General features: G+C 40.9%; 1 protein-coding gene and 1 long non-coding RNA gene across 7 annotated transcripts in view; both read right to left on the bottom strand.

Moving 5' to 3' along the window:
• SMOC2 (SPARC related modular calcium binding 2) overlaps window positions 1-27034 on the bottom strand; it is a 148317-nt gene that overhangs the window by 120504 nt on the left and 779 nt on the right. The window lies entirely within an intron of this gene.
• Window positions 1275-27034, bottom strand: LOC310896299. The gene is made up of 3 exons (XR_014581367.1): window positions 6377-27034; window positions 5590-5701; window positions 1275-4279 (listed from the first exon to the last, which is right to left on the bottom strand). It is a non-coding gene; the product is annotated as an uncharacterized lncRNA (long non-coding RNA).

The raw sequence follows: 27034 nt of genomic DNA, 5'->3' as shown, positions 1-27034 counted from the left end.
ATTTTCATCCAGTGGGAATATGAAAACACACAAAGATTAGTTTCAACGAGCCTGAAAAATGACACAAACATTCGATAAAAGAAGAATTTTGCAGCAATGCTTCCAGGAGTTCCTGCATCTGGCCAGGACAAGATATAGCACAAGAACAGCTACACTTCAGTCCAGAACAGGATATGCATACAAGAATATCGGGGGGGGGGGGGGGGGACGGGGGGGGGGGACAGGAAGGGAAGGAGGTAACACAAAAGCACAAGACTTTTGCAGGCTCCATCCAACCTCAAGAAAGCATGGGTTTCTTCACAGCTCAAGTTCTGTTGAAACCTTTATGTAATTCAATAGGGAAAGCTGGAGTGAAAAAACCAACACTTGATCCAGCTCTCTCTTTACCTAAAATACTTCTATGATGTTGGTACTTAATTGCTGATGCAGCCTTAAAGTTGAGATAAAAGGCACAATGACAAATCCTGTGCTATCAATAGGGTGCAGCAGAAATAGGAAGTGTGAAGACAAGGTACTGGTGGTAGAAGAGCATAGAAGAGACTGGTGAAGTGAAGGGAGGACAGCAAGCAGGATAAAAGGGCGCTGAGACTCACCTTGAAGGAAAGGTTGCAAATGACCATAGTAGAGAACTGCCATTCCTACTCCGTAATGTATTTTATTTGTTAGCATATCTGCAAGATGCTCATGTACGTGCAAAGGTTTGCAGACATGTTTCTCCCAAAGCTACTGCAAAGAATACATGCCCTTTTATATTATCATACAAAGGCATTCTATGGAAAGCCTAGACATTTCCTCACACATCATCCACTGGCACTGGTTGCACTGACTTTAGCTAAGTTCCTCCTGATTTACATCTGTGTAAAAGTAAGTCCAACATGTTCGTGGAAATACTCCACACAGCTGGGACAGTTTAGACACATGAAATAGATGTTAGCAACACCATGTGATTAAAGAAAAGCACAAACCACAGAGTTTAGATCTGAATCCAAATCCTCCTCAAGCTTGGGGTGTTTTAGATCCAAAATTTTGATTCCGACTCTTGTCTATATAAATTGTAGCAATTCATAATTTGCTGTGATTTAGACTAATACATTATACTGAACAGATCAGCACCTACTTTGGATTTTACAGGCTTTGTGGTAACTGGTAAAACAAGTTGTGGAACATGAACAGTAATGACTACTGGTCTAGAATAAAAGAGTGCCAACTCAAGTGCCAACTTGATGCTCCATTGAAATAACTTCCATTGTCCATGACTCAGATGTGAACATTAATTTGCTATATCAGCAAATATGTGATAATCAGAACTTAGTCCAGAGTTAAGCAGTAGAGTTACAGCAGTAGGAACACAAGCATTTCCAGCATGAAAAAAAAGTTATGGCTCCAAAAATATATTCTACCTAAGGGTTAGAACTCTATTTCTATGAAGATTATCCATCAAATTGCTCAAATTGTGGGGAACCAACTGCACTTTGTTAATGTCATTAACATTAGCAATCTGTCATGGTTTTGGCTGGGACTAAGTTAATTTTCTTCACAGAGGCTTTTATGGTGCTATGTTTTGGATTTTTGAAGAAAACAGCAGTGACAGCATGCTGATGTTTTAGTTGTTCAGAGCAGTGCTTACACGGAGCCAAAGACTTTTCAGCTTCTCACACTGCCCTGCCAGAGAGGAGGCTGGGGGGGCACCAGGAGCTGGGAGAGGACACAGCCAGGACAGCTGGCCCAACTGACCAAAGAAATGTCCCATACCATATATCACCATGCTCAGCAATAACAGCTGGGGGAAAGAAGGAGGAAGGGGAAATGTTGGGAGTCATGGTGTTTGTCTTCCCAAGAAACCAAGCCAAGCCCTGCTATCCTGGGAGTGGCTGAGAACCTGCCTGCAAATGGGAAGCAGTGAATTAATTCCTTGTTTTGCTTTGCTTGTGCGCCCAGCTTTTGCTTTACCTAGTAAACTGTCTTCATTCCCAACTCATGAGTTCTTGCACTTTTACCTTTCCAATTCTTTCTCCCATCCCACCTGGGGAGAGCAAGTGAGTGGCTGGGTGGTGCTGAGCTGCCTGCTAGGCTAAACCACAGCACAGTCTCAATTCCTTCCATAGAACAAGTCACTGATCAATTAAACATTAGAAAGCCAAACATATGTATTCTGAAAACACTTTAAATGCAAACAAGCTTCACAGATATTTTGCTTAATATTTTTTCTCATTCAACGTGTCTGCCTTAACATCCAGCAAAGGCAAAGATCCCATAACTTGAGGATGAAGTTAGAAAAACTCAAAACAGAAATTTCAGCTTTTAAAAAGAAAGGAAGTTAATCAGATGGATTTACACATTAGTATTAAAGAGGTCAGGAGTTACCCATCTATGAATATGTACATATTTAATGATTCCCTCGCTAATATCCTGATACACTTCTGAACTTGAAAGTATGCATTTTTAAATGTATATACCGAAATTGGTTGTATAAGAATTAAGCAAGTAATAAAATGAACTCATCTTCCTACTCTTGAGAATCAGTGTCCAAACCAAAATATTCCAGCTATGCAGTTAGTTGTGGGAAAGAGGTTTCTTTCCTAGAGTCTAGGCCGGGAATCCCAAGTTTGAGAAAGTGCTTTCCAATTAAGCTAAAGGTCCACTGACTCCAGACACAGATGTTTTCTCTCAGAGGTGGTATATGCTGCCAACCAAGCTGACAATTCAGAAATATCAGGACTATGCAAAATAAGTCTTCATTTCTCCTTTCACTCCAAGCTGTGATAATCCAGTCATTTGAAAATTTTTCATAGAAACTGTAGTCCTGCAACTTTGGATCCTGTTCTTCAGCAAGCAGTACTGAAGAATCACAGAATGGTTGAGGTTGGAAGGTACCCCTGGAGCACATCTGGTCCAAACCCCTTGCTCAAGCAGGGATACCCTGAGCAGGTTGCCCAGGATCGTGTTCAGGCAGCTTTTGAAAATCCCTAAGGATGGAGACTCCACAACATCTCTGAGCAACCTGTGCCAGTGCTCTGTCACCTGCACATTCAAGAAGTACTTCCTGATGTTCAGATGAAGCCTCCTCTGTTCCCATTTGTGCCCATTACTTTCTGTCCCAACATCATTCCTTCCTGTCCCATTCAGTACCACTGAAAATAAGCCTGTCTTCTTTGTGCCTTCCTGTCAGATATTTCATTTAATTCTGGTTTTTGGACTCAGTACCAAACCATTTTAATTACATCAGAATATATAGCCATTGCTTTTTCTTGCAAGTTACCTAATCAGCAGCACTGAAAATAACCCTCCAGACCTGAGCATTTTACCCTAGTAAGTTGACAGCCTCCCCTAACACTGTGCTATTGTCTCAGTGGAAATATAACTACCTAGCAGATACAGCTAGAGAGACTTGCAGCTTGTTTTACATTCACTTGACTAACTAAAGCATAAACTGTTAGCTAGATTGATCAGCATCTTCATGTAACGCACTCGTAGGGATAAACTAAAGATGAATAAACAACATGTTTTCAGGACTGGGTAGGTCAAAGACATTTACTTCCAAGATCAGAAGCTGCAGGTTTCCAGGTGAGATCAATGTCCAAGGTTTTTTGGCCCAACCAATAGCTGCTGGTTACACTCACAAGGGAAAACCACTAGCAACACACCCTGCACTCACTTCAAACCAGACTTGAACACAATGAATTATGCATCATTTCAGTTTAAGACTAAAGCCTTCTCTGAACTATAGATCTAGAGAGGCGTCCCCATCTACATTTGATTTCTATTAGCTGCCATGAAAATCTTCATTGCCACTACTGCTAAAAGCCAGATATCACCAGGATTTTTTTTTTTTTTTATGAACTATAAGCCTACCCAAGGAAGTTGTAAATTACTTAAATTACATTATGGCATTTCAGTTAGTATGGTTTAGGGCTGGAAATAGAATTTGTATCAAAAATATTCATCTTTGGGATTTTTTCTAGCAGCCTAAGAGACTAAGGAACAATTTACTACTTTATCCTGTGTTTTATCGTTTTTAGATTCTATTAATAGAAAAGCTCCATGGTCACAATCCTAGCATTTTTCTGAACTAGTGAATTCGATCCAGTTTACAGGAGTCACTAAGGTGCTGCTAACAATAGTGCCTTTATTCTGAAACAGGTAAGTTCTTCATGCGGTCAGGAGCCAGTTGGATGTAGGTGTCTTCTGTTACTAATGAATGAAAATACTGAAGAGGCTGATGAACGCTTCCAAGTACCCATTTATAATACAACCTTCAGTAGGGTTTATTCTCCCAATCCTAAAATAAGCAGAGACCAGAATGTGTTATCTTTCTTGAAGACCTCAGAAAAGGTACATGTTTCATCTTCAGACACCTTTGAATATTTTACATTTTTTCCTATGGCTAAAGTCCCTAATCAACATAGACCTTCCAGGATGTTTAAACTAACTTATTTTTATCCTTGAAGCTAAACAGTCTGAATGCTGATGAATAATTTAGGCACAAAGAATCACTGAGTAAATGCTGCCCATCATCTCTGATAAAAAGCAGTATCTCGCAGAAAGCAAAGTAATTTTTCCTAGTATTATATAATGTCCACAAACAACAGTTTTTATCACAGGAGACAAAGGGGGTGGGGAGAAAGCACTCAACAGAATTACCAAGAGTTCCTTTTGGGGAGATGTGCTGAAAATTCATTGATATTGGATGTCCTAGAGTACAACAAGGACCGCACGACTTAAACACAGAGCAGCAGCTTGAGCTAGGAATATTGGTTCTGTGTGCACAGCAATTTGTGGTGAACTCAAAGAAATATACACAGGAGATATAATGGCCTGAGCAGTAACTCTTCCTTTTTCATTGTTTCTGTTACATTGCTTTAGGGAGCATCTTTTCAACATTCTTGACATACTCCCCTCCCCACCATCCCCAGAAAGCAGGGTGAGATTTAGTCCTCCAACCACAAAGTTGTGGAACAAATCCCACACAGCACTAGTATGGGAAAATCCCCTCTTCTGAGTGCATACACAAAGCTTTGAGCATCAAAATTAGAATATAGCACGCAAGCTGGCACCAAGTGCATCCTGATGTCCTGCTTCATGTCCTTTTTCACCTCACTGTCATATTTTCCTGGTTGTCATTCAACTTAAGTGACACTATTACCTGCCTAACAAATTCTCTTCATCTCATCCTTCCCCCGATAGAGGAGTACTATGGGTGGTAGAGCTTTTTTCTCAGATCTAAACAAGAACTGTGAGGTTGAAGAATTTCAATTTCCTCTGGAACAAGACATGGAAAAATTTAGTCATTCCTGCCAGCTAGCCACAGGCTTCTGCTGCCTCTAGGCCAAAACAGCTTGAGAGGTGCATTTAGTTTGGTAGACTCCTTCCTAACAGGATGTTTCTCAACTATTCCCTCCAATTAATTCACATCTATCCTTCACTTCCCCCCAGCAGCATCTCAAGAGCTCCCTCCACCAGGTTAAGCTAGACCAAGCAACACAACTGGCCAGCATTCTGACACCTCCCCTACCATGCAGGACTTCACAGGCCTCTTCACAACAACACTTCCAGGAATTTGTTTCACAGCCTCACGCTTGAGAGTCTTACCTTACACATGTACAGAGCAAAGGCCTCAGGGTAGTTGTTCAACACAAACAAGGCAGGGCATGGCATTGGTTGCAATGGGTCTCCAGAGAGGGCATCCCAAGCAGCTCCGCCTCTGTGAGGCATTAAAAGCACAGGTAGGAGGGAGGCCTAGGACCTCATAAAACCTCACTGCATGGGAAGCCTTCGCTTTAGGTAAAGCAAAGCGAGGACAGTTCAAGCCATAGGCATGCTCTGATAGTCACTCAATACTTGTAGATTAATAGCAGCAAAAGGGCAGAGGCCACTTAAACTAACATTCTCCTCAGGGAGACCACTGCACAATAGAGGGCTAGAAAGACACTGGATAGCATCACCAGATGGAAGAGTTGAATTAGCCAGCCAAGATATCAGCCTATATTTTCAAGGCTCCCAAGGGATAGAAGCATTCTACTTTTTGTGACTCTCTGAACCCACTCCCTCTTGACGCCTTGAGATAAGTTAAAATTGTCTCCTGAATAACAGCTTGCTAGTGCTGTACAACGGAGTAAAGGCAGCACCTACAGAAGGCATACAAGGTACAGGAGGAGCAGGAGACTACTGTTAATGCTGCAGTACCCAGACTGCTTCCAGCCCTGGAGAACAGAAGGAAGACAGGCTCCTTTTCTAGTGGGAACACAGCCAGCAAGGCCTAGGAAAGCAAGCCTCACAGCTTTCCCAAGAGATATGTTTTCTTGGTTTTGCGGAAGGGCAGAATAAAGTACACATCAAGCTCAATCATGGCAAACAAACAACTAGAGCAAGAATATACCTCTGCAGTGCAGGCCAGGAAGCAGATAAAGATTTTAGTATTAGCAGCACCAAAGCTTCTGCAGAGCCTAAAACTGAGGTTTAAGGCTACCACCAACAACACAAGTGACTTTCAACAGATCTTCAAAAAGTAAAGAAGGTAACTGGATGGCAAGAAAGAGTCATACAGTGAGGTGTTTCTCGCCTCATGAGCTAGCAGCCTAAACAGCCTCTATCGTTAGCCACACTGTAAAATGCAACTAAGAATTAGGACTCTACACCATATTTAGGGAAACAAGCACAAAGAAATTAGCCTCATCCCTACACCATACCTCTACCATCATCTCTCCCAGGCCCATCCCAGGCTACTATATCAAACCTCCCCACCCCAGGCACCACCTGCTATACAGAGGCCAGGGGGAGGGCTAGCTAGTTGCACAGCTGCAACAGTTCTTCATCAGATGATACTGGTGTGAATGGGGAGAGGTTTTATTTCTTTCTTCTGCTATTAAATCCATATCATCACTCCATTCAACATGCTACTCAAAAACATGTGTTGACAAAAAGGTGTAGATCTAAATAAGTTATGTTAAAAAACAAGGTTGTTGAAATTAGATGTCAAAGTCTATACGACTTAAAGACAATCTCAGTGAAGAACTGGATGGATCACTCAGGATTAATGCATTTACTGTAAAGGCAGATATGACCCACTGATGTGCTTTTGCCTCCATGTATATTCTTACCAAGCAGCTCCTATATGAAGCCTTTAATCATTTCATGAGCTAATGCCTATCCCAGAAAAATACATCAAAGGAAGTCTATCAAATCAAAATCAAATCAAAAAGGAAAGTCAATCAAATCAAAGTATTTTATGCCCCCCTAAATGCTAGGTATCAAGGAAAATTTCCAATACAATTGTGAGATTTCTTCCCATCATTTTAACTTGATTTTAAGTTCATTCAAGTTGATTAAAAGATGAGCTATGAATGGAAATTCTGCAAATCTGTCTAATTTAGCATCTACCCTTATGGTGAGATATAACATTAATCCAAATTACTTTGCAAATGCTTTCAGTGCTAACCTTTCTCCTAAAGTCCAGAAAAAAAAGAATCCTGGTATGCTGAAAGATGAGTGCAAATGTAAAAATACCATTTTTTTCTAAAGCAAGAAGTAAAAAATGGGTAATAATTTCTTTTTGTCTTGCTTTGTTGGTGAAGTGTCTATTAGAGTTTTCTTGTTGTCTCAGAAAAGCTGATGCTGGCAAGCAATCTTTTGTTTCATAACTGCAGCTACAAAGCATGAAATTTGATCTTCCATCAACATGAGATAAGTTCTTGTGGTCCCAAAGCTATTTCTGACCAGACCTTTCAAGATAATAGAAACTGATCTCATTAAGACCCTTCTAGCCTGAACATCTGAAGGCAGTTCATATGTCTGTTAGATAACTGCAACTTGCTTATTCTGTTTAGTCATCTTCTGAAATTTGAAAACATTAAGTATATCTGATAATTATAAGCATAGTAACCTATGACATCTCTGCACTGCCCCGTGGAGAACTGTACTCCCACATTAGTGATGATGTAGGTGGGTATGTTTACTCAGTATTGCACGACTGAAAGCCAGAGTAGTTTGGGCACTGCACCATGATAACATAGTCATGCTGAGCTATGTGGTCTCTTACAAGCCAGGAGTGTTTGCACAATACTCAGCTCTGCACCACAGAAACACTCACAAAGCACCCATCCTGCTTCCTTCACCTTTATACATGTACACAGGCATGCACACAAACAGACAGGGACACAACCCGTCTGCAGCTTCTGACTCTGGCAACCCATTCTTGCTTTCCTAAGCTTGCAGTTCACATGCTTGCACTTAGTTTATATGGTGTAGAAAGCACACAACACAATGTGGAAAGTAATTTATTCATTTCCTGTTGTAACTTGCTCCAGTTCACACCAGAGGAAATTGTGGATGAGGGAACTGTGTCTGTATGCTGGCTATCATATCAGATATAGTAACGTGAGTGCTCAACAGTCTAGTAATTGTTGTCTTGCAAAAATAGTCAATATGATGTGGGAACCTAAAAAGACTATCTGTCTCCAGACATACTGTTTGATTAGCTGTAAGACCACTGGACACACACTGCTTCCACGGTCTGTCCAAGACAGTCCTCTGTGCAGATGTCTGCATTTTTTACAGCCTCGTACACTCACATTGTAGGGATTCATTTCCCCAGGTTTTCCCGTAAGTCTGCTCTTCGTTTTCATGCCCCAGGGAATGTTGAGATCCTTAGGTTTGGTATCCTGCTATCTTTGTGATTCTCCTCCAAGTGGAAAGTTTCACTCATGAATAACAAACCAGTTTCAGCATAATGAATATTACCAAATCACAGGTTTATTTTTGCAGTTGTCTGTGTATTTCATAGTAATTTAAAGCTGTCAAATGTGAAATGTACAATGCTATACAACGCCAACTAGAATGGTGAGGTGGTTTATTGAGGGTCCTTACACTGCCACTGACCAGCACTTTTTGTCCTGTAAAACTACAAAAAACAGCTTGTCCTCTGTTTGTCCTAAGTTGGTTTCTGGGTTGGTCAAAAATCTGGTTGCTGGGATTTTTCATTGGAAGAACTAGTTCATGGATTACACACCTATTTTTTAGGGTGCCTCCTGGATTTTAACACCTAAATGCCATGTTGGATCTTTGTGAAGGGGTCCTAAGAGCTCATGAAGGTTTGGCTGCTTGGGCTCAGCTAACTTCCCAGCTTGACATCAGCCCATCCCCAAGGAGGTACCTGGTGCCTGGGGCTGTAGCTCTCCTGCTACCCTCAGCTGCCCTGCACCTGGCCAGGGTGGTGGGACAGGCTCTGACTGTCCATGGGGAGCCCCCACTGCTCCTGCCTGCTGGTCCTTTTACAGGGCCTGACGCTTTCATGTAGACTGCTTGCCTTTAAAATCACATTTTTTTACCATATTAAGAGGTTTTTGGCAGCTGTGCTGGTGCAAGTAGAAAGGAATTGGTCCCCTGAGAGAGATGTGTAATGATTTGCTTTGGACTGAGGAAGGGGAAATCATTTTTAATTGGATAATATGAAGGAAAAAAAGCCTTACATGTGTTAATTTGTTGGACTTAAACATATTTAGACTGGGTTATAGGGATGTTTTGACATTGTGTAGTTAGGGTAATTAGAGAAGGCAGTTGTAAGATTGGATTATTTTGACACTGACGATTTTGATATTGGTAAGGTTACTGTGACACTAAGATAGTACAAGTGATATAAATTCTAAAGCAACTATTGTTGCTTTACCAATTAAACAAGCAACCTGGAAACTAGTTTACTATATAACACCAAATATTACTTTAAAAAAATACATAACTGCAATAGCTTGGGATTTTTCAAAGGCATGTATGGAGAATGGATTTTTGGAGACATCTCCAAAATCACATCTTTAAACATTTACAGATGGTCTTATGTGCCCTGCAAAGAAGATTGTCAGTATAGAACACATTTAAAAAAAAAAAAAAACCTGTGAACATGATTTTAGTCTATAAGATATTGTCTTGATGATCATTATAGGATGACATTTCAAGGCTGAAAAGTATTTTGCAAAATGTGAAAATCCTTGGACATTTTTGTCACTTTGTATTGGAGGCTACAGACTGATGAAGAGGGGACTTGACATACTGGTTTTTAAATGAACTGTATCTTGACATACACCAAACCCTTTATCAGAAGTGCTTATTCACATATTAAAAAATGGTAGAGGGACTCTCAAAAGAAGAAAGGGTAATCGCAAAAATAGGCAACACTGAGTACAACTGTATCATCTTCAGGACTGAAATAAGACGTTATGGCAGCTAACAACGAGCTACATCAGAGAAGCTGATGAGTTTTCAGATTTTGCAGTATACCATTCAGGTTAGAAGAGGTTCACAGAACCAGGTCATGAAACTTTTAAAACTCTATTAGCTCCAGTTTAGCTATGGTTACTGAAACACCTCAAAACCATACACATAACTAGAGTAACCTGTAACCTCTCCATGTTACACTACGCACGAAATACTAGAGCCGCCTGAGGTTTTTTCTGATTAAAACCCCCTTCTACTTGCTAGTTTTCCTGCACTTTTATCTTCTGCCAGCTCTTTTAGGAAACAAAACTTCTTTGCATTACTATACATTTCTAGAGTACAATATAATGACTGATTCTCCATCTCTTTAAGAATGCTATAAACCCATTATTTCAATAAAATCCACAAAGTTTATAGAAAAATTTCAAACAGAGGAGCTGTTTAAAAACTGTTCTCTTTAAAAATGCGGTGTTTCATAGGCAAATTGCCTTAAAAAAATAAATAAATAAAAAATTGCCCAAATTTCTCTGTTCCTTCCCTTTTTATGTCAATATAGTTTTTAATCACTTGTAGGTTTGCTTACATAATTCTTATCATGAAAGAAAACATTTAGCCATTCAGTTTATCAGATTGGCTAGCAGAGGTTTCATTTGTTTTATTATTGATAACAATTATTTTTAAATCTCAGATAGTAAAAAGCCATCTATCCATAAAAGAAGGAAACCAGTTAAAAAACAAAAAACAAACGAGACAATACATGCATATACATGACTTGGGCAAGAGGGGAGCATTTTCTCCAGACTGCCTGGAGCTAGATGGCTATCTTGTATATGATATTTATTAAAACATTCTTCTCTTGTGCTTTGCTTTTTTTTGATCCTTTGAATATATATGCACCTATTTTTGAATATATGTGACTCTTTTCTCCCTGTTTTCTTAGCCCATCTTACAGCCAATATCTTTTTGGCCTTTGACAAATGCTCTTTCAGTAGGTGAGGGAATCATCCTTTTCATGAACTCAGTTTCCACTGCCTCCTTAAGAATGATGCTTTGCAGAGGTAAATGACCAGGAACAACTGGTCAGCTCTTACTGTACCTCACGAGAGCTGTTTATTAGACTCAGACATCAACCAGAAAAGCGCCAGTGACCTACCGGTCACTGGGGAATAAAGCAGAAATATTTGCCCATTTTTTTAGAACCAAACCTGTCTCCTCCAGTTCTGAGGCATATTGTAAGCACACACACTGTCACCAATCTGGATATTACTAGAGCTTTAGAAATAGCTTCCAAGCCCTAACTTTCTAGGAGGAAGTGTCCCCAGAGAAATTCCCAAATGACCTACTGCATATTGTGGAACTGCACTTCTCCACTGGAAAGATCCACAACCCTCCTCAGGGTAAGGGAACGGTCCATAATGAATCTGAGTGCTGCTGATAAATTATCCCTAGGGTAACAAAGTACTGGATATGTATTTTATTGGGTGATGAGCAGGAGAAGGATAACATCTGGATTCACAGCCCATCAGGCTAAATCTGCCAACTGTTCGATTCACATTACAGTGTATTTGAACAACACCATAACAGTTAAATGGATTCCCATGGCACAGATCCTAATGCAATTTGGAAAACGAAATAGCAATAGTGCAATGGTGTTCACCTTTGACATGATAAGTGTGATGACGAAAAAAGTCTATCTGAGAGACAGCGTACAGTCAACAGCTGTTTGAGAAAGCAAAACAGTAAGCAGCAGAGATCTCTGAGCTTGAGAAAGCTTAAAACCCTGATCAATGTGCTTAAACAACAACACAAGTGACCCATACGCTGAAAGACCAGCCCTTCATTTTATAGCACCATTCACAGCTTCAAGTTAATGGACATGGGGGAGTACTGGCCACATTAACTGAAATAACAGTATTAACTAGTTTCATGCATCATACAGTTACTAAGACAGAGGCTGGCTGTTGAAAATACAAACTGTCATGCATGCTGTCAAATACAATCTGCAGAAGAAGTTTTAACACAATGCTCAAATGCTTCTGGACAACAATGCAGATTCTCAGCTAAGGCAGCACCAGGTAAGTACCTTGCTTGAGGGGAGCCTCACCTATGTGCCTTAATCAAGCTCAGGCAGGGTTCCAGGCCATGGGACAGCAGAACGCGGGGCTGATGGAAAGGAATCAGCTTTGGAAACACAGAGTATTATGAAACCAATGCACCCTGAATCTACTTGCCTATATAATGTAGTCAGGATGAATAGTAAGTATCTCAGCACTCCAAGTTCCCTGAACTTTTTTTAATGATTGAGTTGATGAACAACAACACACAAACATGGCCTTAGATCTAGTTTAATGGAGTTTTTTTGTGCAAATAATCACAGAATGGTTTGGGTTGGAAGGGACCTTAAAGATCATGTAATTCCAACCCTCCTGCTATGGGCAGGGACAGCTTCCAGTGGATCAGGTTGTGCAAAGCCCCATCCAACCTGGCCTTGAACATTTCCAGGGATGGGGAATCCACAATTTCTCTGGGAAACTTGTTCCAATGCCTCACCACCCTCATAGTAAAAAATTTCTTCCTAATATTTAATCTAAAACTACCTACCCTCTTTTAGTTTAAAACCATTACTTCTGGTCCTATCATTACTCCTTGTCCTATTACATAAGGCATGTGACTGATGTAATATGAAACCATTAGAGATTGTCTTATAATTTGTTTGTAAGGAAAGAACTTGATAAAAATGACTCCACTGCATTTATACCCCATTTTATTCAGGAACAAGCATAGCTCTTTTTTTTTTTTTTCCTTATTTATTAAAAATAATAATAATAATAATAAATAGGAAGACCGGAGCTTTTACACTTCTGGTGTGAGAGTACAGCTTCCCATTTTGTTGCCCCTGAGTACTGCCTCTTCCAGGTTCTACTCACCTGTTCCATTTCACTTGAAACGATGACAGCACCTCCTTCAGATATTTCCAACCTTTGGCCCCCAGAACTGTTTTTGGAGCATGGATACAGCATGTCATACTAAAATTTAAGAACAGTTGTTTCCAAAAAGATTCTTCCCATGATGCCAAGATCAAACCATGATTTTCACCAAAAACACTGGACTTGTGATAATGTCCTGTAAAGTCCTGTGATAATGGTTCTGTCAGATGCGGGATTTAGCCCCAGCTTGTCAAGAGACTTAGCTATATTTGCCTTGTGGAGTGAAAGAGAATATTTTAATAAGTTTAATTTCACAAATTAGTGTTTTCCCACTGCTTCAGTGGAACTGTAAGTTCTACAGTCACGTGCATTTGTTAATGATATGTAAAAAACATGGACATTAAAACAAAACTGACTTGAGAGACTAAATACAAGTAGCTGGATACCAACAACAGAGTGCAGGGAGATGTGATTTTGTTCCACTCCTCTGCACAGTGTATGTCCAGTGGTATCACTCTGCTGATCACCTTCTACCTGTACGTACAAAGGCTGACAACATGTTCCTGTTTTACTCAAGGGATGTGGGCACGAACAGCCCCACCACCCAGACATGTACTGACAGAGATTTTATCGCACCTCTGAAGCTTCACACACAAACATGCTCATTGACAGTATCAGTTTCAGGTATTGCAACCATCTCCAGTTTCCTCTGGACATTTCTGCCCTTGTATGGGAGGTCCAGAGTCAAGTTTATTCTCTCTCATTCCTTTCAGGGGAGCAAATAAATTTTCCCTTGTTCGCAGAGTCAAGAGGATTAGTACAAGTCCAACTTTGCCCAAGCTCCCACTGGACTCAGGAGGATCTAGTGGAGAAGTTTGGTCATGTCCACTGTAAAGATTTGGAATATTTGAATTGCCATCATACAAACCCTCTGGCACTCATGTACAGCTGCACCTGCAGCTCCTCTATCCATGTCACGATCAGAAAGCTCCTAACTTCTATGGAGTGCCTGTCTCTTTTCAAGTCACATGAGGGTGTACAAGAGCAAACTGAGATTCCAGAGGGACAGGACAGAAGCTGCAATTGTGACCCCCTCTTAACTGTAGCATGATGAGGCAGAATCATTTCTGATCTCTCAAAACAGCATACCAGGGCAAACCGTCTCATTTCCCCTCATCCACACACTTCCCCATGGTTTGAACTGTTTTGCAGACACCTGGCACACATCCCAAAGCTTTTTTAAACAATGCTTGTTAAAAGGGCAGGACTCAGAACGTGTGTGTATGACACATGCAGCCCTCAGGCTGTTTTACAGTCACAAAGAACTGATACAAAATTAAGTAATCAGTCACAATTATACTTTGTTAACATCTAAATGGCACTCCCCTAAACTGCAGTGTCCTAGCAAAACCAGAAGCATTAAAAAAAAAAAAAAAAGCAAAGTTTTAAAAGGTGTTGATGTATATTCAAACGAAATATCAGGCATAGAAAATAGAAATCAGCTATTTCTGCCTCTCTCAGACACACATGCACACCTGCTTTGCTGTTGCTGACAGTAGATAGCTGCAGGGCTCTTCCTGAGAGACATCCTGCATACCACAAAATAGCTGTAGAATATGAACTGTGACCCCTTTCAGCTTTGATAGACTTGTCATTTCTCTCAAGTTTTTCCATCCATCATACACACTCGTTCTAATGCTTAACTGTGTCATTTATACAGAAATCCCTTGAGGGAATTTCATTCCATCTCTGACACCGGCTTAATTGCTGTCAGCTGGAACTAATGAGTTTTTACATGTGATTAGTCTTATTTGTAACCACCTAATTTCAATGAACACTTTTGGTTGCTCCTCACTTGTATTAAATGTGTGTGATTTCCTGACATAGTTGTAAAATGCATCCCACTTTGGAGTTTCCTCAGCCCCAGGTGTGAGGAGAAGGTTCAGGACAGGAACTTTAAAGAAATGATTTACTTTGATGTCAAGGAGAAAAACTGTGCAACTTTTTTATTGCTCATGTAATAATTAGCAATTCGAGCAGTAAAAGCTCCCTCTGTTCTCTCATAGTTTAGGGTGATAGTCAAGGAAGCTACTAACATAAAACCAGTGATTACCTGCAGCGATTCCTGAAGTGGACCTGATACGAGATTTGAAGGAAGAAGTTCTTCTTTTCAGTTTACAAATAACTCCACAAATTTATCAGCTACCTAATACAGATGACCTGCAGCATCTCCAGAAAAGTCAAAGCCTAACAAGTTTAGAAATCGTGTCAAATGAAAGCTAATACTACACTCCTGTGTACCCTCCCCTTGCTTAGACCAAAACAATCAAATAAAAAAGTGTCAGATCAAGCTGCTCAGATCAAATTGAATAAACTTCAGGGGGACAAAAGAAAAAAAAAAAAAAAGAAATTTTGGTTATTTACCCCTATAGAACTTTAGGCCCTTTTTGGGGTTTTCCAATAACCCTTGAAAAGCAAAAGGAAGAAAAACTTTCTATGGGATTATATAAAGACCACCTCTCCATACACATATATAACTGACATGGATAGTCTTAAGATATGAGATCGCTATCTAGGGAATTTATTGCAGTGGATGGATAACATTTTGAAGCCCCAAGCACCTTGCAGGAAGAAGATCAGTGCTCCTTGATAACACTTGACACCTCCTTGAGACTGTCAAGAGAGCCTTTGGGCCAGATTTCCGAAAGGGTTCTTGATGCTACTAGTGTAGAAGATGAGAACACTGTCACCACCTGGGGTGGCAGCAAGAGCAGCTCTCAGCTCTTTGGTTTGCGTCCACAGGATGGACATATCTTGCCAGCCCCATCTTCTTTTCTCTCTCAAGAATAGGTAGGAAGGGGTAATAGTCAGTGGAGCTCCCAGCACCGTGCTGAGCTACATGTAGAAGTAGGAAGGGGCATCCAGGCGCTCCCTTTATTCTTTGTGGACAGACCTGGCTGCATGGGTTTGGGCCTTTCTTTCCATTAGTTGAGAAAGTTTTGCACCATGAAAGGAAACGCATACCACAGCTTGAGAACCCCAGCTTTAGGGCTGCGATAAGGTTGAAACACTAAGCTCTCACAAGTCAGGAAATACCACGCAGATGACACTAGGCCCGTTGCAATATGCAGATCCCCTTTGGCCAGCAGCATGACAAGACTAGGGAATAGACCCTTTGGTCATGTATTCCCTCAGTGGTGAATTATTGCTCCAGTTCTTTCCAAAGTTAGATGCAGTTCAAAATAAAAACCAGGAAAGTAATCAGTCTGCATACTACCCAAAGAATGTAAAGAATTGGACTGTGGCCACCTCTGCCTGATTAACTCCTCTATTTGTATACCCTCCATTACTTGTGTTCAATCTTGTCTGTAAGCAGGTATCATTCAAGATTTATTTATTATAATAATGGTAGACCAAGTGGGCCAGCCAAAAATGAGGCTTTTCTTCCTGAAACATGTTACGAACCCTCAGAGCTTAAGGTCTATAACTAGGCAATGCATGCTTACACTGGGGAAGAAGATGTACTAAGGAAGAAATGTCAAGAGTATGGGGAAGGAGAAGGTTGGATCAAAATATCCACAGGATAGAGACAGCACAGTCAAAACAACAGGTCACAAAGATGTCAGCTTTGTGCTCTTCTGAGCTTGCTCCTACCTGCAGGATCTCTGCTAGCTTTTCCTTTGGATTTACCCCAATGTTACATGTATTGTGACTGCAGTTTTCTCACTATTTACTTTAACAAACCAGCACTGCTGTGTCTGCTGTGTGTTTCTCACCAGCCACCTGGATGCATAAAGCAATCTCTGCCAGTGGCATTCATGCCATTTCATCTTGGTGTCAGATCTGGTTTTCTCATCTAGTAGGAAATACTCTGATCTGGCTCTCTCATTACCTTGTATCTCTCCTGATTTTGTGTCTAGTGAATGTAAACCACTAACATTTCAGAACTGCAGCACTGCATACCCATTTTACACCGTAGAAAATGACTGCACTAAGTGCACACAAATAGACATTTGAGTTCTCTGCTTTTTGCCCTCTTCCCTTCATAAAGAAATCAATTATCTATGCATGAATATTGCCTTGTAATTTTATTGTAAACTAATGAAAGTCCATCACCAGACAGTGACAGAACTTTTGCTTTGGGAGTCATTCAGCACCTGGAAAGGAGAAACTTAAACAGAAGAGCAATTTACCAAATGAACACTCCTTTCAAAAAATCTTTCCCTTTCTCTCAGAAATGTAATTTATGATGCCTTTCAAGGAGGAAACATGATGGAAAGATAAAACCTCCTGTACAAAGTTCAGATTTGCAACTGAATCCACTCAGGCTGAAATCCATCAAAAATTTGACATGCCTGAAAACTGCCTTCCCAGGAGCATGCACTCTGAAACATAATCCTATTAAATACAGTGTGGAAAATAAGTTGTCCACTTTATTTTATCTTGCTCACCAGAATTCCTGTAACTAAATGCTGCAAGAAGAAATCATATGGATACATGTAATGAAATGAACAGGACATATGTTTTCCACAGGCTGAAATCCTTCTGGAGTCCCACAGTAAAGGGCAACATATAGGCATGTTTCCCCACTTGTTCACACCAGCCTACTTCAAGCTCCCACCAATGCTAATGAGTAACTAATGGCATGGGAAGGCAAGCCACCAAGACCTGAATTCTACTTTTTAATGTTTTTTGTTGAGGTTTTTGTCATTTGATGGCCTGCCTGATGGGCAGCAGAGTAAGAATTGCTGCAAAAATTAAGTTCTCCATATTTTAACCCCCCTTCCTAACTTAGGCAACTGGCTGGAGAAATAAGGGTTCCTACTACCGTCAGCCCCTCCCAGAAGTGCCGGAGCAGGCCCTGCTGCTCTTTCACTCCCTCCTGTGGTGGATCCCGAAAGTGTCATAGAAGAAGACAGGTGAGCGCTCTGCCCCTGACGATACTGTAAAAGGGATGCCACCGGGCTGTATCTGCAATGGAGTGGACATGAGAAAGATGTGTATAGAACCACCCTCTGGTTTTTATCTTAAGTTTCTTAAGTCTTTGATGTCTGCTTCCAAAAAGTCATCCATTCAACAGACCTGAGACAATTCACTAAACAAACATAAGTTCAAGCAGAGTCTTCTGTAGTTTCTTTGATGGTGGTCTTTTTCATACCTTTTTCATTCCCTCTTGTGGGGAAAAGGGTACCTTTAGAACTTGTGCTATCCACTGCTACAAGGTAGTGTACTTGGTACCAGGTTTCACTTATTTATTTCATTTATCTGATAGAAATGACTTTAAAAAGCAACATATGTCACAGTGCTTTTTCACTCTAACAGGAACATTAGTCCACAGGATAGCTACTCTCTGGCCTTGAACAGTGCTACACAGTACTATTGATATAAAAAAGTGGCACACAGTGACAGCAGTATTTGACAAATACAACTTTGCAGAGCCCTCACTTATCCATTACTGTGGATGCTAAAGGGAATGCGAACTAATAAAAACAATGCGATTAAATACATTGAGTAATTCTTCACCTAAGTAGATGGCCATGAGGACAAATGCACTAACTTGGACAACTGAGCCAGAGCCACTGTGGAAGCCATATTCCTCATGTCCTTACAACGCCTGCCTGCCTCTGATGGTAACTCTCCTTTTAAGAGTGCTTGGTCCACCTCCTGGTTCCAAATAGGAATTCAGTGTGTTTGGATGCCTGTACAAAGTCAGGAGCAAGGCAAGTACACTGCAGCCAGCATTTCATGCACCTATCAGCTCATCGAAAGGCGATTCTCTCATTTTAACAGCACCACCTTTCTGGTATGCTGCCACCTCCGTATTCCCCCTCTGTATTCTCCAAAAGGGGTCCCTGACCCTAACTCTACCACCAACAGAAAGATGCCACTACCAGTGGCACTACCTGCTGCCATTAAAAATAGCAGCACCTGGCAAAGAAAAAGGTTTGGGAATCCATTCTCTAGATCACATGATCTAGATCCCAGGCAGATCACAAACTTTCTGCTCTCAGATACTTTAGAAGAGCTGGTCTGGTTTAACAGTGTTTCTGTTCACATGGTCATATTATGGTTAAAATATATTAAATAGCTTGTATATCCACCAGAATTTCACCCTCCCTTCTCCCACTCCTTCAAACCACCAATGAGACTCGGTGGCAGACTCTTTTACTCAGACTAAACTCCATTACTCCTCCATTTTACTCAGGATAAGAGCAGGAGAAAGATAATGAAACTGAGTCATTGCCTTCCCTCCCTGACATCCACACATGCCCACAATCTGCAGGTTTTCTCCACCCCACAGCTTGCTGTGTGGATTACAGTGAGTCCATCCTGCTTATCATTAAAATGACTTTATATTTGCCATTACTTTCATTTTGAAAAATGTACTGACCTCTCCTGACGACTTATGCTGCTTATTCACTCACAGTATCTTACTTGAATACCGAACAAAGGTCAGAGTAGTGACAAACATACGAGAAATCTTACCCCAAATGTGAACAATTTATAGTAGCAATTGTATCCCTAAAATCTGGAAAATACAACATGCAGCCATGGCATAAATAAAGAAAGCGCATTCCAGAGCAATGGATTTCTTTTTCTTTGTTTTCATGTAAGTAATCTTTAGGTGCTCTAGGATAGAGAGTTGAAGATTTATAGCACATGTATGACAGCTAATTTGTATACAGTTTGAAAATGAACACCTAAAAGTCAGGAAAGTATACTATTACATCCTCAGAACAAATTTAAGGTAACACAAAAGTGTTACTTGGTGCCTCAGAAGATGACAGAATAGGCAACCTGAAGTAAATGATGGAAAAAAAAAAAGCTAGGTTTTGGATAGGTATGAGGTAAACATTCTTGAGCGAGTTTTCTAGCAACACACTGAGAAAGCCAGGGAGAGAGCTGGACTGGATCTCCTTCAGGAAATGTTTTCTCTCTCCATCCTGACAAAAAGTCTAGGATATATTCTCTATTAGCCTGGATTTTCAGCAGCTGATGAAATGCTTACTGGTCATTTCTGAAAACTAATAAATTAGAATGGGGAAAAAATTCACTGAAGGGCAGTTACTAACTCATCACAGATTCACAGATTCACAGATTTCTCTAGGTTGGAAGAGACCTCAAGATCATCGAGTCCAACCTCCGACCTAACACTAAGTACTCCACTAAACCATATCGCTAAGCTCTACATCTAAACGTCTTTTAAAGACCTCCAGGGATGGTGACTCCACCACCTCCCTGGGCAGCCCGTTCCAATGCTTAATAACCCTTTCGGTAAAGAAGTACTTCCTAACATCCAACCTAAAACTCCCCTGTCGCAACTTTAGCCCATTCCCCCTCGTCCTGTCACCAGGCACGTGGGAGAATAGACCAACCCCCACCTCTCTACAGCCTCCTTTCAGGTAACTGTAGAGAGCGATGAGGTCGCCCCTGAGCCTCCTCTTCTCCAGGCTGAACAAGCCCAGCTCCCTCAGCCGCTCCTCGTAAGACTTGTTCTCCAGACCCCTCACCAGCTTGGTCGCCCTTCTCTGGACTCGCTCGAGCACGTCCATGTCCTTCCTGTAGCGAGGGGCCCAGAACTGAACACAGTACTCGAGGTGCGGCCTCACCAGAGCCGAGTACAGGGGCACAATCACTTCCCTCGACCTGCTGGCCACACTGCTTCTTATACAGGCCAGGATGCCGTTGGCCTTCTTGGCCACCTGAGCACACTGCTGGCTCATATTCAGCCGACTATCCACCAATACTCCCAGGTCCTTCTCGGCCAGGCAGCTTTCCAGCCACTCATCTCCCAGCCTGTAGCTCTGCTTGGGGTTGTTGCAGCCCAGGTGCAGGACCCGGCACTTGGCCTTGTTGAACTTCATGCAGTTGACCTCAGCCCATCGCTCCAGCCTATCCAAAGCCTATCACAGCAATTTCTTTTGCCAAGACCAGCTAAAACTTCAGTTCGCAAGACTAACTCCACATAAACTTATTTCCCTTGGTCCATGTTAAGGAATGATGCTGTGTTAATGTTACTTTTTTGAAGAACATTCATAATTTGGTACAGTCATATTAAGAAACCGTCTGCTACCGAGTGTTCCCACACCAATTGAAATCCCAGTCAATATACTTTTGGGCAGTTTTCACCTCCCTGTAACCAAAGTTTTAATTTTTGCATCCTATGCACACCACTGCACTACATCAATGGCTTCAATTCAGACCTGTGTAGATAAGGCAACTAGACAAAAATCAAAAAATGCAGGGAAAAAATGCAGTCATTTATGCTGTACCAGATCTTGTCTGCTCAGTCAACATTATTTTCCTGAAGACAATTACCAAGTATTGGTTATGGCCAATATTTTGCTGTGTCTTAAGTTATCTTTCTTTTTCCTTTGGTACCAATTATTCTGTGTAACATCAGCATACTGTAAATTGTATTTTTTTTCCTGATGAATTTCCTCTTTTCAGGCTCCCAGCTGGAATTTCACTGGAAAGTATCTTATCTACCACAGTAGATAAAAATGAAGGCAGTGAGTATAGATTAATACCCAGAATTTGGTACAGAAATGTCAACAGAAGCATGTCCTGGGAGAGTGCACAGGGCCATTGAGATCAGAATGACTGGCATCATCAGAATTTGATTGTAGAATACAGTAGAGAGGAAGAGGAGGGAAGGGCGGTATTTGTATAGTCAAAAACAATTCTGGCATTCTTTCTGAAGAAAGCATTCCAGCTTTGCACTGTCAAATGGCCTTCATTGGGAACCTGGTATCTGAACTTTATAAAAATCTACCTCCAAACATAACAATGAATCAACCTGAAGCATTTCCTTCGCAGAAAATTTAGAAACATTTGGGGTTTGATCCTAACAAAAACAAACATTTGGAAATGTCTGAGTCCTTTGCGAAATGTAACCCCGCAGCTTCCCCAAGGTCGTAGGAATTTGTTCAGATAAAAACGCCACTCCTGAACCAAACTCAAACCTGCATTTGCCGTTCAAAAATAGATTTTTGATCTCAACTCTTTCTTACTCAGTTTTTAATTTTCAGGCGCCTCTGCCCTTCCCGGTCTCAGGCCCGACAGGAAATGGAAGTACCAAAATACCGTGAAAATGGCTGTGCCTGTGGTAAGTCTGGTCTGGCTGAAGAAGTGGAAACACTAGCAAAGTCCTGAGCAAGCCAGATCTTGAAAAGACTTGTAGCCTGATTTCCAAACCAACACGGTTCAGATAGGTTTTGGATAGCAGCTAAAACTTTGGAGGCTTCTCAGAATGAACCAAACCCTGGGGTTTGCCGGCTCTCAAGGAATAGTCATGGCCGTTCTTCAATGTATTCAGAGGGCAACAGGGGAAGAACGAAAACATCACAACTGGCCTAAGTATGCATGATTTACCTCAGTTTCCTCTGTCGTGCTCTTCCTTCCCTACCCATAATCACTTCTACTCTTCAGTTTTAGCTTTAAAGTCTTAAGGGTGTGCAGTCGACCTGCCATCTCCATTATGTATTTCACATAATAAGGTATGGTGAATGTTGGCTGCATGCAGAAATATGACTTTTAACTTCTGATCAAAAGTTTTGCTGGCTCTTTCAATAATAACCCTCACAGGTTTTGTTTTTGTTTCTTTAATGAGAAGTGTCTTGAGAGAGAGGTTATTGCTAGGAAGCATTGTTGAAAGCGTTTTATTTTCAGTGCTGATGTACCCTTGGTTGTACCAATGCCCATTTGCAGTAACAATGCTATTAGGATCTGGAGCCACTTACAGTTTTATTTATGGTCTTGGTTTTTGAATCACAATTAGAGTAACTTTTCCAAATGTTTGGGTTTGCAGGCGCCATCCAAATGGGTCCTTAACTTGGAAAACTTTGATTGTGTTTAGCTTCCATTTACTGAACTACCTTAGTGGTCCATCTTACACTGGTGAGTGTTGTGGAAGCTATCCAGGGCATTAAATGCTATTGAATACTCACAAAGCATGTGCCAAGGGAGAAAAAGAAAACAATTGTTCCCTGAAATATTCAGCTTCTGATGAAAGGAACTTTTAACAGGCAGAGGTGTTCATTTCAAGAAGCGATTTCAAGCAAACTTTCTTCCTTTGTAAGATCTAAGATCAATATTATATTCAGAAGGACACATGGTTCAGCAAGGCTTTGAAAGCATAAAATTAAATAGTTTGTGGTATGTTACAAGTCATCAAGATTTTAAAATAAGAAACACTTGTGTCCTACTGTTTGTACAAGCACATGCACACACACAACACTGCAACTGAGATAAAAGCTAGGCTGATGGTTCCAAAAATACAGCGTAACAATGCCAAAGTAAGTGTGGTGATAAGTGCCGTGATCTTAAACTTACTTAATCTAGGAACAGACTGAGCTTTCTTCAAAACACTGTGTTTCAAAACAAAAGTACCTATAACCTCAAGATCTGACTGTTCCCCTAAGATAATATGCCGGTAAGGCTCTGTTCTCACCAGTTTCATACGTCCAGAAAGCACAGTTGCATATTGCAGAGCAGAATAAAAACACAGCATTGTGAAAGCGTTCCAACAATGTGCTACAGGAATTGCAGATTATTACCTGACTTTCCATAAACAAGGTAAAAGGACAAGGTTACTTAAGATATTTTGTGGAAAGTAAGAATGTTTTACATTAGTATTTGACACAAGGGGAGGAAAAACCAGGAGCAGCCAAATTGGCTACAGTCCCTCCAGATCTCACTGTTTCTTATGAGACAGCTTTCAGCCTACCTTCCCAAAATGAAAGCCACTGTTCTGTTGCCAATGTTTGTTTATTTGAAATAACAGTAAATATAATACAGAATAATGGTGTCCTCCCCCATCCATCCCTGTGGCTCAGTTAGTAATACAGAATTGGAATATCATGTTTCCCCTCACTTTCCCTATTATTCCAATATGCTTCTACTCAGGAGACAAACGTCCAGGAGCAACTTTAGCAAAGAGTATATTTTGACCACAAGAGGCCAAGATTGCTACAAATTCAAAGTAGATTTGGGCTACATCTAAGTTAGTGAACCCACGAAAACTTCAAAACTCTTGGACCCTGGTGCACATCCTGACTTCTCAATAAAGATCCAGGTGTGCAACAGCTGATCCCTCATGTTTCTCCTCTGCCCTGGCATACAGATGGGGACTGTTCTGGCTGGGTCCACATTTTGGACAGAGAGGAAAAAGTTACAACACAAGTTACAACTCATTTTAGATGTAGCTGTGAGAACCTGAGAACACTAGACCACCCGGTGCATTTCAGCTACGTGCGGACTACTTGGATGCCAGATACTGATCTGATGGTTATTACCAAGGTTGTAGGAAGCCATCTGCTCATCAGTCTCTGTGGACCTGCAGTCACATTTGACCATTAAGCAATCAGAAATCTGTTGGAATTCTTAAGTTTTGTGAAAACTCTGTAATTCTTGCTGTTGGACTATTGCAAATCTTTCAACATCTGAAAAACACATATTCAGAGGTGGTTGTGGGTTTTTCTGCCTGAGGGAAATTGAATGTAAAAATGTTATTCCTAATTAGACAAGCATACAGCTCTATACACTGCTGAAAGTCTTGTCCGAAAGTAATACTTGCTCCACTTCTGGAGCTAGCAAGGATGTCAAGTTAAAACAGCCCAGAAATTTGTTCAGAAACATTAAAAACAGCTGGTGCCTCCCTTGCTGCCCATACTGAATTTTACTATCACAACATTGCTAAGGTTCACCTTATGGCAGATTTACCACTGTGGTTAAGGAGCCTATGTTCATGCTATTATTACCACCACCTGGCAAGCTGCATGTCCCACTGACAGTGTGATACCATCGGGGACCTGCACACTCTCCCCTGTGATCATCCTGCAGTTTTCATGAAACTCAGGTCCATGGTAAGATATGTTCTGTCCCCATGGCTTCTGGTTATTCTTAAAAACATCAGTCTGTCTTTGTTATTCTTCCAAGCACAAATTAAAGGAAAAACTTCATCTGATGTGTAGGAAAAAAAAAATGGTAGTTTTCTGTCATAACACAAGAGCAGAGCAGGTGAAAAATAAGTCATACATTTCCTTGGTGTTTCACAGCCTGAGATTTTTTTGGTGGTGGTGGTTGTGGTGGTGGGGTTTTCTTGTTGTTATAATTGTGCAGATATTATCCACAAATATTTGGGAAAGGTACATGTGAGAAGGGGTTGTGCAGTCTGTACATTTTGCTATAAGCGAAATGACTGCAGGAGTAAAGAATGATTTAGTGTCATGGTATTTGTTGCTGTTACAGTGATGTTGGTTTTGTTTTGTTTAAATAGGGAAGTACACTCATAGCAGAAATAAACCTGCCTCATGCAACCAGAACTCAGAGTTTAGTCTTGTGGGAAGAAGTAAAAAGTATGTGTGCATGAGTGTGTATGCATTGTTTTCTTACCATGGGTCTCTGACAGCTCATTATCCATTTTATGTAAGGATTTCTAATGTACTCGTATGTGCCACCATCTCTGTAAGATGAGCACAGACTGCAGAAAAACTAGCATGGGCTGACCACAGCCCAGCAGTGACACATCCAGCCACCTCTACCAAAACGTTCGGGTTTAACGAGACTGAAAGCTTAAAGCCTCCAGTGTCATTGCCCTTTCAGTAGAAGAGGGTGGGGATTCCACCAGGATTTACTTTTCTAATCACAGCTCATAAAGATGCATACTGTTGTAAGGTGCAGAAATGAACAATACACATTCTGGGTGGGTGAGAGAACAGAGAGGCTTCAGACATCTCCCAGCGTTAGCTGAAGTCAAATACATCCACACGAGTTTATGCCATTTAATTTTTAAAGGGTTTTCCTAAGTGCTCTTGGCCAGATTTTTATTCCCTCAGTTTTAGAAAGGCAGGCAACCATTCATAAACACCAGTTACGTTCGGCAGTGATTGATATGCATCTGTTAAAAGGCTTTGGCATCATTTGATCCTTGTATCATTTTAAGATGATATAGCAGTCATAATCACTCCTATTTTACATTTGGATTATTTTTGTTAGCATCTCTAGTTTACTTCCATGCTAACATTCAGAATTTGTGTACATACTGAAGAAAGAATATAACATGTAATCTCTTGCAAATTCCTTTTACATATTTGTGAAAGTGAACTCGGAATTAAATTACGATGCCAACCTGTTAACTGAATAGTACATCACCTGACAGTCTGTGGGTGCTTCAAACAAGGTTCTTAAAAAGCAAAAGATCAAAAATCACTTGACTTTATCTGTCCTGCACTTGCAAATGTCACACGCTATAAAATTCATGGGGCAAACTCATTCCTTTAAGGTTTTCAATTAGCAGCTTCTAATCTACAAATCATTTCAAAAAAAAAAAAAAAAAAAAAAAAACTAGATGAGAAGGCAAAACTTCTCCTGAAGAATTTCAGGTATGAACAGCTCAGCCGTCCCCCACCACCGTTTCTCCTTGAGCTGTCCCTAACCACCACCACCAAAGGAAAGACAAGAAAAGAGAAAGAAAGAAAAGAGCGCTCAGTATTTTACATAATTTTTCTGAAAGAGCGAGACAAAAATAGGGTCTATGTCACTTTGCAACTGCCTGTAACTTCAGCTTAATAAACTCCGAGGGGCACAGCCCTCACCCAAACACTTAAAAACAGCTTGAAAGGGGTGCTCGTTGCCCGTTATGTTTACTCAAGCACTTGTTTAAAAACACATTTAAGGAAAATGTTTTTATTTCTCCAGATTGCATTAATTATAGCTTTGCAAACACTGCGAGCTCTGCGACAAGGCTGAACCGAGCTATTAGCTGCAAACCTCAGGTCTTGGCTGGAGAAGTGGTTATGGCTTATTTAGCAAGCCTAATGAATTGGCTCGCCCAGCTCCGCGCAGAGCTCCATGTTTAGCACCGCGGAGCCCGGAATAGCCCGAGCCTCACGCCGCTTTGG

The sequence above is a fragment of the Anser anser genome (genome assembly GCF_964211835.1).
Source record: "Anser anser genome assembly, chromosome: 3".
Lineage (NCBI taxonomy): Eukaryota > Metazoa > Chordata > Aves > Anseriformes > Anatidae > Anser > Anser anser.
This window is presented reverse-complemented; position numbering and strand designations above follow the sequence as displayed.